At 45.7% G+C, this 16039-nt stretch overlaps 1 long non-coding RNA gene across 1 annotated transcript in view; it reads left to right on the top strand.

Moving 5' to 3' along the window:
- Positions 1-16039, top strand: part of LOC310769578 — a 136203-nt gene that overhangs the window by 59159 nt on the left and 61005 nt on the right. The gene's annotated exons all lie outside the window — the stretch shown is intronic.

Below are 16039 nucleotides of genomic sequence, written 5' to 3'. Positions count from 1 at the left end.
CACTCCACGCTGTAACATTTTGTTGCAGACCCCCACTTCTGCCTAGGAGTGGGTAGTCTAGATTGATTTCATCTTTACTGAGAGGTATGCTTGCTTCTTTTCTCCTGATAGGTCTCCAGGGCAAACAGACACAGAAAGCTTGTTTGAAAACCATCAGCCAAACTGCATCCTTGCCTGCTTATTTTGGAATAACCATCTATTTCTCTTCTGGTAGCTCCCTTGCCCAGCCACCTAGCTGCCATTTCAGAGCCAGGACTGTTATGTACTGAAGTTCTCACCCTGGGCCAGCAGGGGGATACTGTAGATAGTTTTCACTCAGGTCCATATATGCAAATAAGGAATTGAAAGTGACGTTCAGTGATTGGATAGTTACAGAAAGTTGTTACTGTTGCGTTGTAGTGGAGCTCTATATAAGCAGGCTGGCTGAACAGTTCAGTTCTGTTCTGGGCCTGTGAGTAAACAAGACTTGTTTGAAGAATCGCTGTGTCATCTGATATGTTCACCTACAACTTAACAAGGACAATACTGGAAGGCAGTGGCAGCTGATAGGGCAGAAGGCAGGGAGGCCAACAGTAGGTGGCGCCAGAGCCAATGGCAGAGCCAAAGGATTCTAGTTTTGTCCCCATCCTCCTCCCGCCTGGAGAGGGCGACACTGAGGCTGAGGAGGAAGCTGACAGGCAGGGCAATCCCATGGACTGGATGGAAATAGGAAAGCAGGCAAGTGGAAGCAGGATGAGGGCAGACGGAGGTTTGTGGGGCACTGCCCCATCCTCCATAACGGATCAGCCTCCTCTGCTTCACTCTTTTGCTTAGCATAATCCTCAGGGTCATGTGCTACATATCTTTTCACTCGCTCCATCTCAGTTTGCAAATAATTTCAGGCTTGTCAGCCAGCGATGTTGACTTCCTGGCTTGGGCTGATAAATGTTTCATAACGCAGGAGAAGGCTGACGACGAGAGCCCTGAAATGCTGCCCGCAGCAACCATGAAATATTTAACGGGGTATTTTTAAAAGCCAGAGTTGCATAAGGGACCTTTGTAGGTCTGGATTTTGTTCTTTCTTTAAGTAACGCTACGGACACAGTGGCCGGTGGCCAGTATGTGTTTCTCTGTTCATCAGAGATAACAGTGAAAGCGTTAGGTAATTTTCGATTCTAGACTTAATGGTCTTATTCCCCCCCTCCATGGCAACAGACACATACACACAAAACCTTTAGCTCAGGGAAATTGCCAAACTTTGGGGGCTTCTTCTAGCCAATCAGGGATCACCATGCATAATGAGATATTACTATGCCATCGTGCAACTGGTCAGATTTGCCCATACAAATATTTCAAGAGTCTATAGGCTGATGCTGTTGGAGTTTGGCTATATATATCCACAGTAGAGGCGAATTCAGAAGTGCAGGGTTCCTTCATGGTAGTCATAGCCATGCCCCCTTCTGTTACATACAACCTTCTAAGATTATGCAATAATCCTATAATTATGGAATAATAATAATTAGAGATCAATGCAGACCTCTATCTGTTTCTACTATTTTCTGGGCACATACACAGGTGAATCATTCCGAGTGCTCCAGTATAATATTTTGAGTGAGTTAAGTTGCATTTTCCCATTGTGCGTAAAATAACTTGCACACCATTCTCTAAAAACTGTGCTTTCAGTGTTCCTAAGTGCGGAGCTTTGGAGCATGCAGAACAACTCCTCCTTGGTGCTCTTCCCACAGCCTTTCTCCAGAGTGATCCTAGGAGCCAATCCTCGGTGGTTGACTCACCTCCTTTCACTCTGATTGGCTCAAAAGGCACAAAGGGGCGAGAATACTTTTTTCAGTGACTAAAAAGTTCTACTTTCACACTGATTGTTAGGGACTTCGCCTGCGTGTAAAGACAGGCTCTGGCGGATTGAGCAGATGAGACCAATAGTGGGTCCAGCGGTCAAGAAGGTGGTTTCTGCATGTGCTGTAGAGGAAAGTGAGGGGCAGATGGGGCTCGTCAACCTGGGAAGGTAGCCCATCTAGGAGAAGGAAAACTCTCATCCTAAACCTATACTGCCTTGCAGGATATATTTGGGAAAAGAAAAGGCTTAGGCGTAAACCCTACACAAATCTGGAGTGGAGTCCCTAAGATGGTTGGATGGCACCTTGTAGGCCTCCTTCTGGCAACTCTGACAGCCAAGCTGGTGCCAAATGTATTGCTCTTCTTTCCTTTGGACCGCTGTGTTGCAAAGAGAACGTCAGCAATGTCTAGGCAACACGATGACCATGTACATACGCAATAGACAATCTTTATAGAATTCCTTCAAACCATCACAAGTACAAAATGAAATCTTTAGTCTCAAAATCTCTGAAAATCTTTAAATGAAGCGAGGTACCAGACCGTGTACGATGAAAGACAAGCTGTGAAGCTTTGTGTATTCATTCAGCAAGTATGATGTCCAACACTGAACAGTGATTCCGGATATTGACTACTGTTTCGTAGAATTCTTTGTCAGCGTGGTGGGAGGATATAGAATTGCTTTATAAACTGAAAATAAAATTTTACAGTTGATGACCTACATGCATTGTATTGCTCTGCTTTTCTTTGGACCACATCAGCGAGGCTGAGAGGGGAGTCCTATTGTCTGGGCAGCCCAGGGGAAGTCACTTGGGTGCTGCCACTTGGGAGAGCCAGAGAGTGTAGTGGTTAAAAGCCGTAGACTTGTAATCTGGAGAACCAGGTTTGTGTCCCCGCTCCTCCACATGCAGCTGCTGGGTGACCTTGGGCCAGTCACACTTCTCTGAAGTCTCTCAGCCCCACTCACCTCACAGAGTGTTTGTTGTGGGGGAAGAAGGGAAAGGAGAATGTTAGCCGCTTTGAGACTCCTTCGGGTGGTGATAAAGCGGGATATCAAATCCAAACTCTTCTTCTTCACCCCTGGAAGCGCACTCCATTGTCTCTTGAGTAGGAGACAGATGCTAACAACATGCTGGTTGGGTGACTCTAGGATGCCGGAGAAAGGGACCTTTTGGGTTTTACACACACACACACACACACACACCAGCAGAGTGCAGAAATAAATAGTCTGGCAAGACTGCTGGTTGAAAGAACAAAGAAAGTTAGGATAATAGAGACTTTTTAAAAAGACTGTGAACCTTTTGTGATGTATATACAGAAGCAACGTAAAGAAACAGACTCACTTGCCGGGTTTGATTAGACACTTACTGTCAGGGAACTGCCATCGGAACTAGAGGAGGAGGCGAGGCCCCACAACGATGCTGGAGAGGGGCCAAGCAGGGAGAGAGGCAAGTCTCCTGTTGGGGAAGAAAATCAGCGCTACACCAGGGATAGAGGGGGGCCAATGGGGGAAGCAGAGAGCAGGCTCCGGGACTCTTCACTGGACACCAGCGGGGAGAGCACAGGTCCTCCGCTACCCACGCCCTCCCTGCGCAGAAGACTTCCGCGCAGGGAGAGTAGGAGGAGACTGGGCGTCAAACAACTTTTATGTTGGAAAAGGTTTAAGAAACGCCCACTGACGGATTGTGCCAGCGACTGAACAGCCACGGAGTGGATGGCTGTCCAGCGAGAAATGGTGTAACCAGCCAACCTAGCCCAGAGCGGCGGCTATTTACGCACAAGCAACCCCTAAAGCCATTACACTTACAATTAACTAATAAAATATAATAATGATCTATAATTTCAACTCTACTATATTAGGGAATAAGATAATATGCAGGAGAAGCAAATGCATTATAAACCAGAAAGGGAAGTTGGGAGAAGTCGTGGGGGGGCATTTGGAAACTTATTTTGTGATTATATTATCAGCAGTGAATATGCTAAAATTTGTTGTAAAACCTAATAATAATATTGGAGGAAGGGGGGAGAGAAAGAAAGAATAAAGGAACTTAAGGTGTTTTTTATTCCTGGCAAACAAAGCCATTCTGAGTAGAAGCTTATATGGGACCATCATAGAGTCATCAGGTCAAGAGATTAACAAAAGATCCAAAGCAAAGTGGCTTGGAGAAGGAGGAGGAAGGAAGGAAAGCATAAGGACACACGACATGAGAAAGAATCAGCGAGGGAAGAACAGGGTGGAATCTACACACATGCTGAAAACGTTAAAATGCTTTAAAAAAATCGTTTTGAAAAATGCATTGAATTTGCTATAGCTCACCGTCACCATCTAGTGTCACAATTGTACATTGCACTTTACAACACATTCAAAACGTTTTATTTGCAGCTGTGTAGCTGAGTCCTCTGTTGCCTTTCTGACCATCACCCTCCACTGGTTCAGGTAGCTTCTGGCATGCTTTTGTTGCTTTCCTCCCAACTGAGACTTCTACTGCCTTACGTAGAAATCGCAGAAGGAATCCAAAGGCAATCACGCAACACAACACAAGCCTAGTCAGTCATTGTGAATTCAAGGCATGCCGCTCTACAGCAGAAAGCAAGATCCTTCCTTTGACGTCACAGCAGCTGCTAATTTCGCAACAGTGGCATTAGAGAGGTCATGCTGAAAACTTGATTTTCATATATCTAGATGCCTTTGAAAACAATTCACTCGTCCTTTCTCTCTTCCCCCTCTTCTCTTGCTATTCAGTATGTACCCTTATCCCATCTTTCCCCTAAAACTCGATGAATATATATTAGGATTAAATCATCCAGTTGTTGTTTTACGTTCATTTCAGCATCAGGAAAATTATACAGCCCTTTGTTTTCCTTATTAGAAATGGCATGTTCTGCAGGGGTCAAAAATGCATCGCTCAGCATCCTAGAAAACCATGAGCTGGAAAAGTGAATAATTCAACCCTCAGCAATTTTTGAGCAATCTCCTTGTTTATTTAAGGGCTGAGCCAAATGTTCACTCAGGAAACTGCTCCAGTTGAATCAAGAGGCTGCAGAGAGTGAAAAGTAGTAGTAGTAGTAGTAGTAGTTTATTAAATTTGTATCACACACACACACACACACACCACTTTCCTTGTTCATATACTGGTCACAGTTCTGTTTTCTGATCTGTACACTATAATGACCTTCTTGAAACAATTCCAGCCAATCAGGGGGTTGTGTCCACTGATCCAGGTTGGCTCTCGTGTGCTATTGGCTAGAAACAAATTTAAAATTAAATTTGGTGCCACGTCAAACAAAATATCTCTTACATAAGCTCTCTGGTGGCTTAAGGGTCTCGTCCCACCAAGCAATCACAGGTAGCTTCTGCTATGTCAGCCGTGTAATGAGTTCGTCTTGCATCATTTACTTACACACACTTAGTTTGTGGCTAAGCCCAGTGGGAGGAAGCAAATTCCACGCTGAACAGATAAGCAGCAGTAAGAATTCTCCCTTACCTCTGTGCTGCTTTTCTCTAGGCCCACAAATCATCTTCTTCTTCTTCTTCTTCTTCTTCTTCTTCTTCTTCTTCTTCTTCTTCTTCTTCTCTTGAAGGAGGGCTGCCTCTCAGTTGTTTTAAATCGACTTGTTACTGAGTTTTATAAACAGGGATCATAGGGGTGATAAATGATACAAATAAACAGACCGAGTCTTCTCATGCCATTTGTACGTCACAAAAACAGCACAATAAATTGGCAATAATATATGCAACGTATGTTTTGTTCTTAGTGGTCAATGTACATTGTCTTGGTTCACGGTTTAAATAAAAACAATAACCATAGCAAAGAGAAAACGGGACAGAACAGAGCTAACAGATAACATTCAACCCGAGTGCGTTGCTCATCCCTGGTTTGTCACCAGTACCTATTTCTGGAAAGCCAAGATCTTGTTCCGGTGAAATGGCATCAGGACCAAGTTCTGCAGAGTCATTGGCCTTGCAGAATCCCTCAGAATGTTGCCATTGATCTATGATGACTATGTGTCAGGGACTGGACCGAGGAGGAATGGTAGGGACCGCCGCCCCCTCTTCCTGAACCTTCCCGAGAAGAGATCTACAACAGTGGTTTGCAGAAGGTCATAGAGGCTGCAGAAGGGAGAAACTGTGAAATATTGGGAGGGGAGCAGCAGGAAGAAGAAGTACTGGGGGAGAGACAGCTGACAGACTCAGCATCCTTAGAAAGTATTCCTGACCCCTCCCCTTCCAGTGTGGTGTAGTGGTTAAGAACGGTGGACTCGTAATCTGGTGAACCGGGTTCGATTCCCTGCTCCTCCACATGCAGCTGCTGGGTGACCTTGGGCTAGTCACACTTCTCTGAAGTCTCTCAGCCCCACTCACCTCACAGAGTGTTTGTTGTGGGGGAGGAAGGGAAAGGAGAATGTTAGCTGCTTTGAGGCTCTTTCAGGTAGTGATAAAGCGGGATATCAAATTCAAATTCAAATTCTTCCTCTTCCTCTTCCTCTTCCTCTTCCTCTTCCTCTTCCTCTTCCTCTTCCTCTTCCTCTTCTTCTTTCCAGGACCAGGTGAGCATTGGGAGTAGCAGAACAGAAAGCTCAGAGGCAGAAAGCACAGATCAGCGGACGCAGGGATGACGTACAGTAGGAGAGACAGAGGGGGTGGGACTTGGAGCAACGCTATTATCTGAGACACTGCTTCCTACGTCTCTCTCTGTGAATATTGAATAAAATACCTTGCTAAGAGTTTCTTGTTTTTTCCATTACTGGCAGCCTGCCATGAGGCGGGGGGGGTCAGATTCCCTGAAGCCTGACGCTATGTTCCCCCTTCGCTGTCAAAGGCAGCACACCTCTGAACGCCAATAGCCAGGAATCACAAGTGGGGAGAGTTCTGCTGCACTCGGGTCCTGCTGGTGAGCTTTTTAAAAAAGAAGAAGAATTTGGACTTGATATCCCGCCTTTCACTCCCCTTAAGGAGTCTCAAAGCGATTAACAAACTCCTTTCCCTTCCTCCCCCATAACAAACACTCTGTGAGGTGAGTGGGGCTGAGAGACTTCAAAGAAGTGTGAGTAGCCCAAGGTCACCCAGCAGCTGCATGTGGAGGAGCGGGGAAGCGAACCCGGTTCACCAGATTACGAGTCCATCGCTCTTAACCACCACACCATGCTGGCTCTCTTATAATGGTTATCTGGTTGGTCAATGTGAGAACAGAATGCTGGACCAGGCAGGCTGGTTGACCCAGGTTCTTCTTAGGCTCTTATGAATAACATTGATGGACGGCTGTTGCTTTAATGTCCTGCCAGGGGACTTCCTGGAGCCATCTGATTGGCTACTGTGAGAATAGGATGCTGGACCAAATAGGCTGGTCCAGCAACCAACTGGGCTGATCCAATGGGGCTCTTTTTAGGTTCTTATAATATGGAGTTTGGTCCTAAGATCCTCCAGCCAAACACATCTTGCTTAACTGCAGGCAATTGGGCCCCAATATCAGATCAGAGAAGCACTTTTTATCCATTTGCTTTAAAATGTTTGCTGCTTTTTACTGTGTGCTTTGAAGAAGCTCTGTAAATGCCATATATATATATATATATATATATATATATATATATATATAGTTAACGTCCTACATCTTGCTCAGATAACCATTTTACTACCTGTGCTCTCTCCAAATGCCCAGATATACAGCCTTGGTCCAGCCGGGATCTCTCTGCTAACATCAAACATGTGTGCCTGCTGTTTTACAGAGGTCTGGTTAGGAAAATATATAGCTGAGACTGAACACCCGTTTGACTTCATGAAGGTCACTGGACTTTAATGTTGCAAACAGACACTTCTGGGATATTTATGAACCCTGCACTAACTTGTCTCTACTTTGCTTTTTTCACGTTTTTGAGCTTTGTTGTAGTTGACCTGAGGCTTGCACATCTCTGCAGGAGAACCCTGGATATGATACGCCGCATTGCATGCAAATGCGCCCCATTAATCTTGGTGACGGAGCTCAATAAAATGATACAGCAGAAAGCTGTATCAAACTCGCTTTAGGCTACAGGCAGAGCGCAGGAGGGTTGCGGCATTTCTTCGATGAACCCTTCCCCAGCCAGGAGTTAACTTCCAAAACAAGTCTTTGCACGTGCTCTGAGAAAGCCACAACCTCTGGGAGTTGATTAATTGTGCGGATTTGGTTTGGTCTCTGAAACTGCATAAGTCACTTTGATAATACTTTGGGAGAAATCTGTCAAGGTGGCACGGCCAGCCTTACGATTAGGCCAAGTGAGGCAGAGGCAGCAGATGCCACAACACTGATGGGTCCCATCTTCTGACTTGTAGTTTGTAGTTTATGGTGCTGGAGGAGACTCCTGAGAGTCCCATGGTCTGCAAGAAGATCAAAACTATCCATTCTGAAGGAAATCAGCCCTGAGTGCTCACTGGAAGGACAGATCCTGAAGTTGAGGCTCCAATACTTTGGCCACCTCATGAGAAGAGAAGACTCCCTGGAAAAGACCCTGATGTTGGGAAAGATGGAGGGCACAAGGAGAAGGGGACGACAGAGGACGAGATGGCTGGACAGTGTTCTCGAAGCTACCAGCATGAGTCTGACCAAACTGCGGGAGGCAGTGGAAGACAGGAGTGCCTGGCGTGCTCTGGTCCATGGGGTGACGAAGAGTCAGACACGACTAAACGACTAATCAACAAGGGTGCTGAGAGTTATCAGGAGACTCTCCCCTTTTCCCCTACAATATTCAGAGTCCATCTCTTTCCCCAAGGATCTTTGTGAACTGCATATCTACCAGTCCTCATTAATAACCTCACTGCCGTACTTTGGGCTGGCTGGAGTTTCCTAACTGTTTGTAAAGGCAGCCCAATGACGAACAACACACTGCAGTAATCCATCAGGAGGTTTTTCTAAAGCAGAGCTAACCGTAGCAAGACGTATCTTGCCATCTTGTTGAGAGATAAGCTGCAGGCCTAATAGTGGTAGTACTCTTCTTCTGTTACATCAGGGTTGGGGAAGCTTTTTCATCTTCCCTTCTGGGCCATCTACTGGGGCCACCTGCCAGTGGCCAGAGGCCAAAGTGGCTAGGGCAATAATGTAAACATCACCTTTGCACAGTAGGCTAAATTTACACACATGCAGACACCTCTCTATCCTCCATCCAGGTGAGCAAAATTATGAGAGTTCACCTCAGACATCTCATGGAAGGGTGTGGAGCAGGGACTGTGATGGCCTGGCCTGGAGAAAGGGGATGTTCTGGAGAAAGTTGAGGGCCACGTAGAGTGGACTAGAGGGGCACATTGCGCAAAAAATCTGACATTCACTCCAAAATGGCACCAAACACCCAGAAAAGCCCCCATGCAACAGTTGGCAGTGAAAACACTATGTTTCCCAGAGACCAAAAAACAAAACAAAAAAGCCCTTGGCACCCTAACCCCCGGGGTCAGGATTTTGCCAAAAATCCGACACCATCCGAGTCACTCCAAAACGACGCCAAACACCCAGAAAAGGCCCCCTGCAGTGTTTGGCGGTGAATACACCACGTTTCCCAGAGACAAGCACTGCTGCAGTGCCACAGGCAAGAGGCTAAGTGGTGGTGAATGTGGCACCTGGTAGTGGTGTGGGAGAGGAGGGTGGCACTTCCTGTTTTGCCTCAAGTGGCAAAATGGGACGTACCAACTGTGACTTCAGGATTCCAGAAGGAACAGCTGCCAGTTTGGAGGGAAGGAGTGCAAGGACTCGCAGGTCAGGTGGGGCTTGTTAGCTCTGGGAAGAGTTGCCTGATTCCTCAGCTGGAGCAGGCTCAGGGAAGGTGAGGATCACATGCCTCATTAACCCCAGAAGATATAACAGGAAATAGATAGTGCCTGCTTGAGGTGTGACTGGAGGGTCGGTGCCACTACACCACATGGAATTGACCACCTGGAGAAATGGCACCTTCAGGAGCCAGTGTGGTGTAGTGGTTAAGAGCCGTAGACTTGTAATCTGGTGAACCGGGTTCGCGTCTCCGCTCCTCCACATGCAACTGCTGGGTGACCTTGAGCTAGTCACACTTCTCTGAAGTCTCTCAGCCCCACTCACTTCACAGAGTGTTTGTTGTGGGGGAGGAAGGGAAAGGAGAATGTTAGCCGCTTTGAGACTCCTTCGGGTAGTGATAAAGCGGGATATCAAATCCAAGCTCCTCTTCTTTTTCTTCTTCTGTCTTGCTCTGGGATCAATTGGGCATACAAGGGAAGAGATTACCTGTCAGGTATCCAGGACCTAAGCTGTATAGGGCTTTTGTACAGTGGGACATGACTGCAGTCAAACCAACAATTCATGTTTTGCCATATGGGCACGTGAAGGGGCTGAAGCTCACAGAGCTTTCATGTAAATTATTTTACATGAACTATGTGAGATCACTTCCTTTGTCTGCCTTGGCAGGAAGCTGTAACCCTGCATACTTCCTTTCTTCCTGGGTGGCCTCCTCTTTCTTCATCATGCTTCCCAAACTGAACACATGCGCATGTCTGAGCACTGCAAGTCAGATACCATTTTTGAACTTACATTTTGTCCTTTTGTGATTTAGATAGTGGTTATAACCTGCCTTCATTTTGCAACTGTGATTGCTGCTAGATTATGTAAGTAAATACTACTTTTATATCTTCACAAAATGTGTGTATGATTGTTATTTCTAAGGGGGAGAAGAGGGGTAATACCAGGGAAAATTGAGTCTGCCTTAAAGCAACCTGGATTATTGTTTCTTGAAGGTTAAATCAACCTTGCCTTAGCTTCCAAGTTTAAGGTGCAAAGGATGGCATTCTGCTGATCTCACTAATGTGAGCAAGGAAGGATAATAACTAAACAATATTCCCTTTCCTAGTGCCTAAACACATTCCTACATGTACACCACTTCCAACACCTTGAACTTGGCTCAGTTCATTGCAATTCTTTCAGCAGGAACTCCCAGTGAGCAGTTGAGAACCTGGGACCTTCAACATTCCAAGCACATCCTCTTGCTGCGCTCTGGACTCAGCTTTCAGCTTGACCCTTGCCTCGCATTTTCCCCCTTCGCATTTCAAAGCTCGACGGCTCAATCAGAGAGGCAATTGGCAGGAAAATCCCTGTTGTCTTCCCCAATCAGGTTAATGGGGGAATTGAATTTCCATGGTAACCAACAGTCCCCTGCCTCCAGCACAGCCAAGTAACCACCACCTCTTTGATAAGACAGATGGAAGGTCACATCTGGATCAATTAGACCTGATCCTTGAGATTTAGATTGGATTATGCTCAGGAATAGCCAAACCTGTCAAATTTGGTTTCTCATTTGGCTTTATTTTACAAAGCCCTGAGCAACTCAAGGTCCAAGGTATCTTAGGGTCCAAACCCTTATCTCAGGCTTCCTCAAACTCAGCCCTCCAGATGTTTTTGGCCTACAACTCCCATGAACCCTAGCTAGCAGGAGCAGTGGTCAGGGATGATGGGAATTGTAGTCCCAAAACATCCAGAGGGCCGCGTTTGAGGAAGCCTGCCTTATCTCCTGGCTCAGACACTGAGCTTATCCACAGGAGTGTCATTGGTGAGTTGCCAAGGCTCATCTGACAACAAGAAGAAACTGTGTCATCGACCATGTCATTGACCCAGTGAAATGCTTTGCCAATAAAAAATTTGGCAGGCACCTTCCGCTTTCACCTCTACCCGTGTTTCCCAAACTTGGGTCTCCAGCTGCTTTTGGACCACAGTTCCCATCATCCCTGACTACTGGTCCTACTAGCTAGGGATGATGGGAATTGTAGTCCCAAATCAGCTGGAGACTCAAGTTTGGGGAAACACTGCTCTGCATGCCTGCTGAAACTTTTCTGTGCTGGGGAGCTTATGCAGGCAATTAAGAAAGCATCTTTCCATAATAGTTGGTTGTGGTCTCTGATTTGCAGCAGGGCCGTAGCTCAGTTGCAGAGCACAGGCTCTGCATGCAAAAGGTCCCAGGCTTAAGACTCAAAATCTCCAAGTAGGGCTGGGAATGTCCCCTCATTGAAACCCTGGAGAGCTTCTGCCTGCCCGTGTAGACAGTACTGAGCTAGATGGGGCCATAGCCTGGTTCCATAGACGACAACTTTTTAATGCCGACATTGGCAGATTGCCAGCCCAGGGAATCAAGAGGGCATGGAAAAGGCCAAGTCATCAAGGCATTTTAGCTACCTGATATGGGAAATGAAATCCAATTTTATTTCACCCCTGAAAGCCTCTCCTGCGCTGCGGGAAGGTTAATGGCGGTTCCCCGGCAATTTCATTTTTCTGTTAATGATATTAAAACCTCTCATCTGGGGAAATAATAGAAAAAAAGGGCAAATTCAATCTTCGCCGACATTATTAACAAGGCTTGTTCCGGGGAAGAGGGCTTGTTTCTTTGCTATCGCTGATGGAAAAGCCACAGCATTGATAGAAAAGCAATGTTATGTGTTTGGAGATTTGGGAGGAACATTGTTCTCTGGTCTGGCATCCACATTTATAAAATGACACCAAATGATGGAATGCAGCCAGCAAATTCGGATTCTGAAGGTGACTTAGAGACACCAGCATAACAGCTTCCTCTTGGGGGGTGTGTCAGCAAATTTTTTCATCAGGGGGTTGGTCCACTGTCCCATAGACTTTGTGGGGGACCGGACTATATTTTGAAAAGGAAAAAAACGAACGAATTCCTATGCCCCACAAAGAGCCCAGAGATGCATTTTAAATAAAAGCACACATTCTACTTATGTAAAAACACCAGGCAGGCCCCACAAATAACTCAGAGATGCATTTTAAATAAAAGGACACATTCTACTCGTGTAAAAACATGCTGGTTCCCGGACCGTCCGCAGGCCAGATTGAGAAGGCGATTGGGCCACATCCGGCCCCTGGGCCTTAGTTTGCCCACCCATGGTGTACTTCTTTCTTTTCTTTCTTTCTTTCTTCTTTCTTTCTTTCTTTCTTTCTTTCTTTCTCTCTCTCTCTCTCTCTCACACACAAAATTTATAAACTTCTTAACACCGTAGTTTCTTAATGGACTATAATCAGGGTATATTGCTAGGGGGCAGCTGACATTTCTCTCAACCCAGGTTCGTCAACGTAATATCTGTGGGCATAATGGTGCCCTTGAAGTCTTGCCCTGGTGCCCACAAAGGGGGCTCACTGCCCACTTGGTCACGAGCTGCATTGAAAACTACATAATGCTGAAGGAGGAAGTGGGGCAAGTGATGCTCTTCCAAACTTCCTGTTTCAGCTCTATGTGCTTTTCAAGACTCAGAATAATTCTACTGGGTCTGACTTTTACCCAGATTCCTTAAAAGGCGAAATGTGCATGTACACACATATGCTTTCTAGTTTATATATATATATATATATATATATATATATATATATATCTGAAGACAGGGGTTTGATCCTGAGGAGGTGAGAAAAGTGATCGGGGGGGGGGGGTCACGCATGGCCCTTGCTCCAAAATCCAAACGCGCCCATGAGCCTCAAAAAGTTGTCAGCCCTTCCTCTAGCCATGTCTGTATCCTCTTGCCTGCTCGGTTGTCCTGAATTTACTGGAAGGGAAGGAGGGAGATGAGAATAAGGGAAATCTATTGGGGCATAATATTCAGATGGCAGATTGGGAAAGGTTATGCAAAACAGATCTGAAATTTATGACATGTTGTATGCTGAAAGAAAATTATATGAAAATGATGTACCGGTGGCATTTGACTCCTAGTAAGCTAGCAAAAATGCATAGAACAAGTATGAATACCTGCTGGAAATGTAAAGAAAAAGAAGGTACCTTTTATCACATATGTAGTGGTCATGTAAAGTAATAAATTCGGCCCTGAATGGGAAGCCTGGACTTTGAAAGTCATCTAATCTTCCTTGCTGTACTATACTGTATTGTTTTAATTAGTGTTTTTATGGAGCAGTCAAGTAATTTCGTTGTCCCTGAGAGGGGGCAATGACAGTAAAGATATTATTATTATTATTATTATTATTATTATTATTATTATTATTATTAAAGGCTTTCTGGGAAATGATATATAATGAACTGAAAAATAACTTTGAAATAACTTTTGTAAAACACACACACACACACACACACACACACCCAGAAGCCTTCTTATTAGGAATTGTAAGTAGGTACCAACATATCAAAGGAACAGAAAAAACTTTTTATGTATGCGACAACAGCAGCACAGATGCTACTAGCCCAGAGATAGAAAGAAGAGTCCCTACCAGAGAGGAATGGCTCAGGGACCAAGAAGACAAAATTTTAAAGAAAGAATGTGGGGGAAATATAATTTATTTAGGAGACCACTGTAAGCAGATTAAAACATTAGCAGGATTTTAACAACACTTGTAATGTAAGAAACACTATGGGCAATATGAATAGATATAAAATATAGACTATGATATAAGACGCAGTTGAAAATGTTGACATTAGGACCCATGGAGGGGATATGGGGAAGTCTCAAGATTCAGGGAAATCTCTTTATGTGGATATGTACAGGTATTTGGTTTTGTTATAAATTCATATTTGTGAAAACAAATAAAAAAAGTTGTTTTTTTAAAGAAAATAATGGAAATCTATTAGTATAAAAAATGATATTTAATATATAGGCAGAGATTACAGGAGCATCAGGTATCACATGGAAATCGTACAGGTGGAGTCCAGAATAACCACATATTTATACATCAGGAGCAGGAGCTGGAAGAGTTACAGAGAACAGATAGCAGAGTTTCACACACCATTTCAAAGAAGAGGGTTGAGATTGTCGCTCCCCTCCAACCCACTGTAAACAGGTTAAAGAAATGCACTTTAAATGAGCCAGAGGTTCTGCACATAATATGCATTTGTGGAAGGCGAGCGGGCGGATCATAGAACAATGCGTGCACATTTGTTTCTGTTAAAAGGTAGCATGAAGGTAGAGGAGAAGCCTCCTTCCAAGCTGGGTCTACTTTGAGCAGGGTGTGGGGAATCTGTGGCTGAACTACAATTCCCATCATCCATCCGGCCATTGGACACACTTGCAGGCCTGATGTCTGTGTGAATGGATTGTGCATCTAGAGGACATGTCTCATGGGTTCTGGGACACGACGTCCTCCATCAACCAGGAAAGCATTTTGTGATGGCCTGGGATTTGGACTCGGATGCTGAACCTGAGGGATCCCAGCCTGCACAGGAGTCCCCGCCTCCAGAACCGGTTGAGCCGGGGCTGGGGCTTGAGCCTGAAGGGTCCTCACCTATGCTGGATCCTCAGGTGCAGCCACCAGCTGAGTCTGCTCTGGCTCCTGAGGTGATGGAGGACCCATTGCCTACAGGTGCTCCACTCTCAGCCCCGTCAGGGGAAGCTGAGGTTGCCTCTGGGTCCGGTAACCCTCCAGCCTCTCCTGAGCTGCAGAGGCTCAGGCAGAGAGGCAGAGGGAACTAAGTTCCTGCAGGAGGAGTGCTCACCTCCAGGCCAGGAGAGGCGAGTCATCAGAGGATTGGGGCCGCCCTATGTCTTGGGGCAGATAAAAGCCAGCCAGCCCCAGTCCCAAGTTGCGGGAGCAACATTGTTGGTTGCTAGTTTCTGCCTGAACCCTGTCCTGCTTTCCTGCCTGAGCTCCTGACCCACCCTCGCTCCCTGCTTGCAAGCCTGTTCCTGACTTCACCCGACTCCCTGCCCTGCACCCAGCTTCAGCTACTACGGACTGCCTCCACGTTGCAACTTTGACCACGGACCGGACTTTGACCATGCCTCTCGGGTAACCCACAGGACCAGCACACATTTCCTTCAAGGAAGAGTGTTTGCCAAACCATGGCAGTTCACAGTTTATTGGAATTGGATCTCTGCACTTTCAGGGGAAAGAACGTCTGTTTAATCACATCCTCACAGCTATTGTGCATTTTCTTCCTCATGAAGGTAGCTATGTTGAGACCAAGCATGCCTGGCAGTGGTGAAGACAAAGCATGTGGGAAATATAGTGGCTCTCTTTTTCCCCAAAATGGCAGCTGGTAATCCCTACTTGGATATTCTGATTCTTCCCCAAACCTGAGACTCATATGACCTGTGTGGCAGTAGATGGGTTTGTTTAAACTAGGTGTGTCCCAGTTATGTATAAGCCATGTAGATGGGAGTAATACCTTCTCAAGAGAAGTTTAACAATCAGTTCCTCTTCCCAGGGAATTCTGGGAATTGTAGTTCTGTGAGGGAAATAGGAGGGTCTCTGAATGAATTTCAGCACCCTTATCAGAAAATAGATGC

This window comes from Podarcis filfolensis (assembly GCF_964270895.1).
Source record: "Podarcis filfolensis genome assembly, chromosome: 8".
NCBI classification, from domain to species: Eukaryota; Metazoa; Chordata; class Lepidosauria; order Squamata; family Lacertidae; genus Podarcis; species Podarcis filfolensis.
The sequence above is the reverse complement of the archived record's forward strand: the minus strand, read 5'-3'. Positions and strand labels throughout refer to the sequence as shown.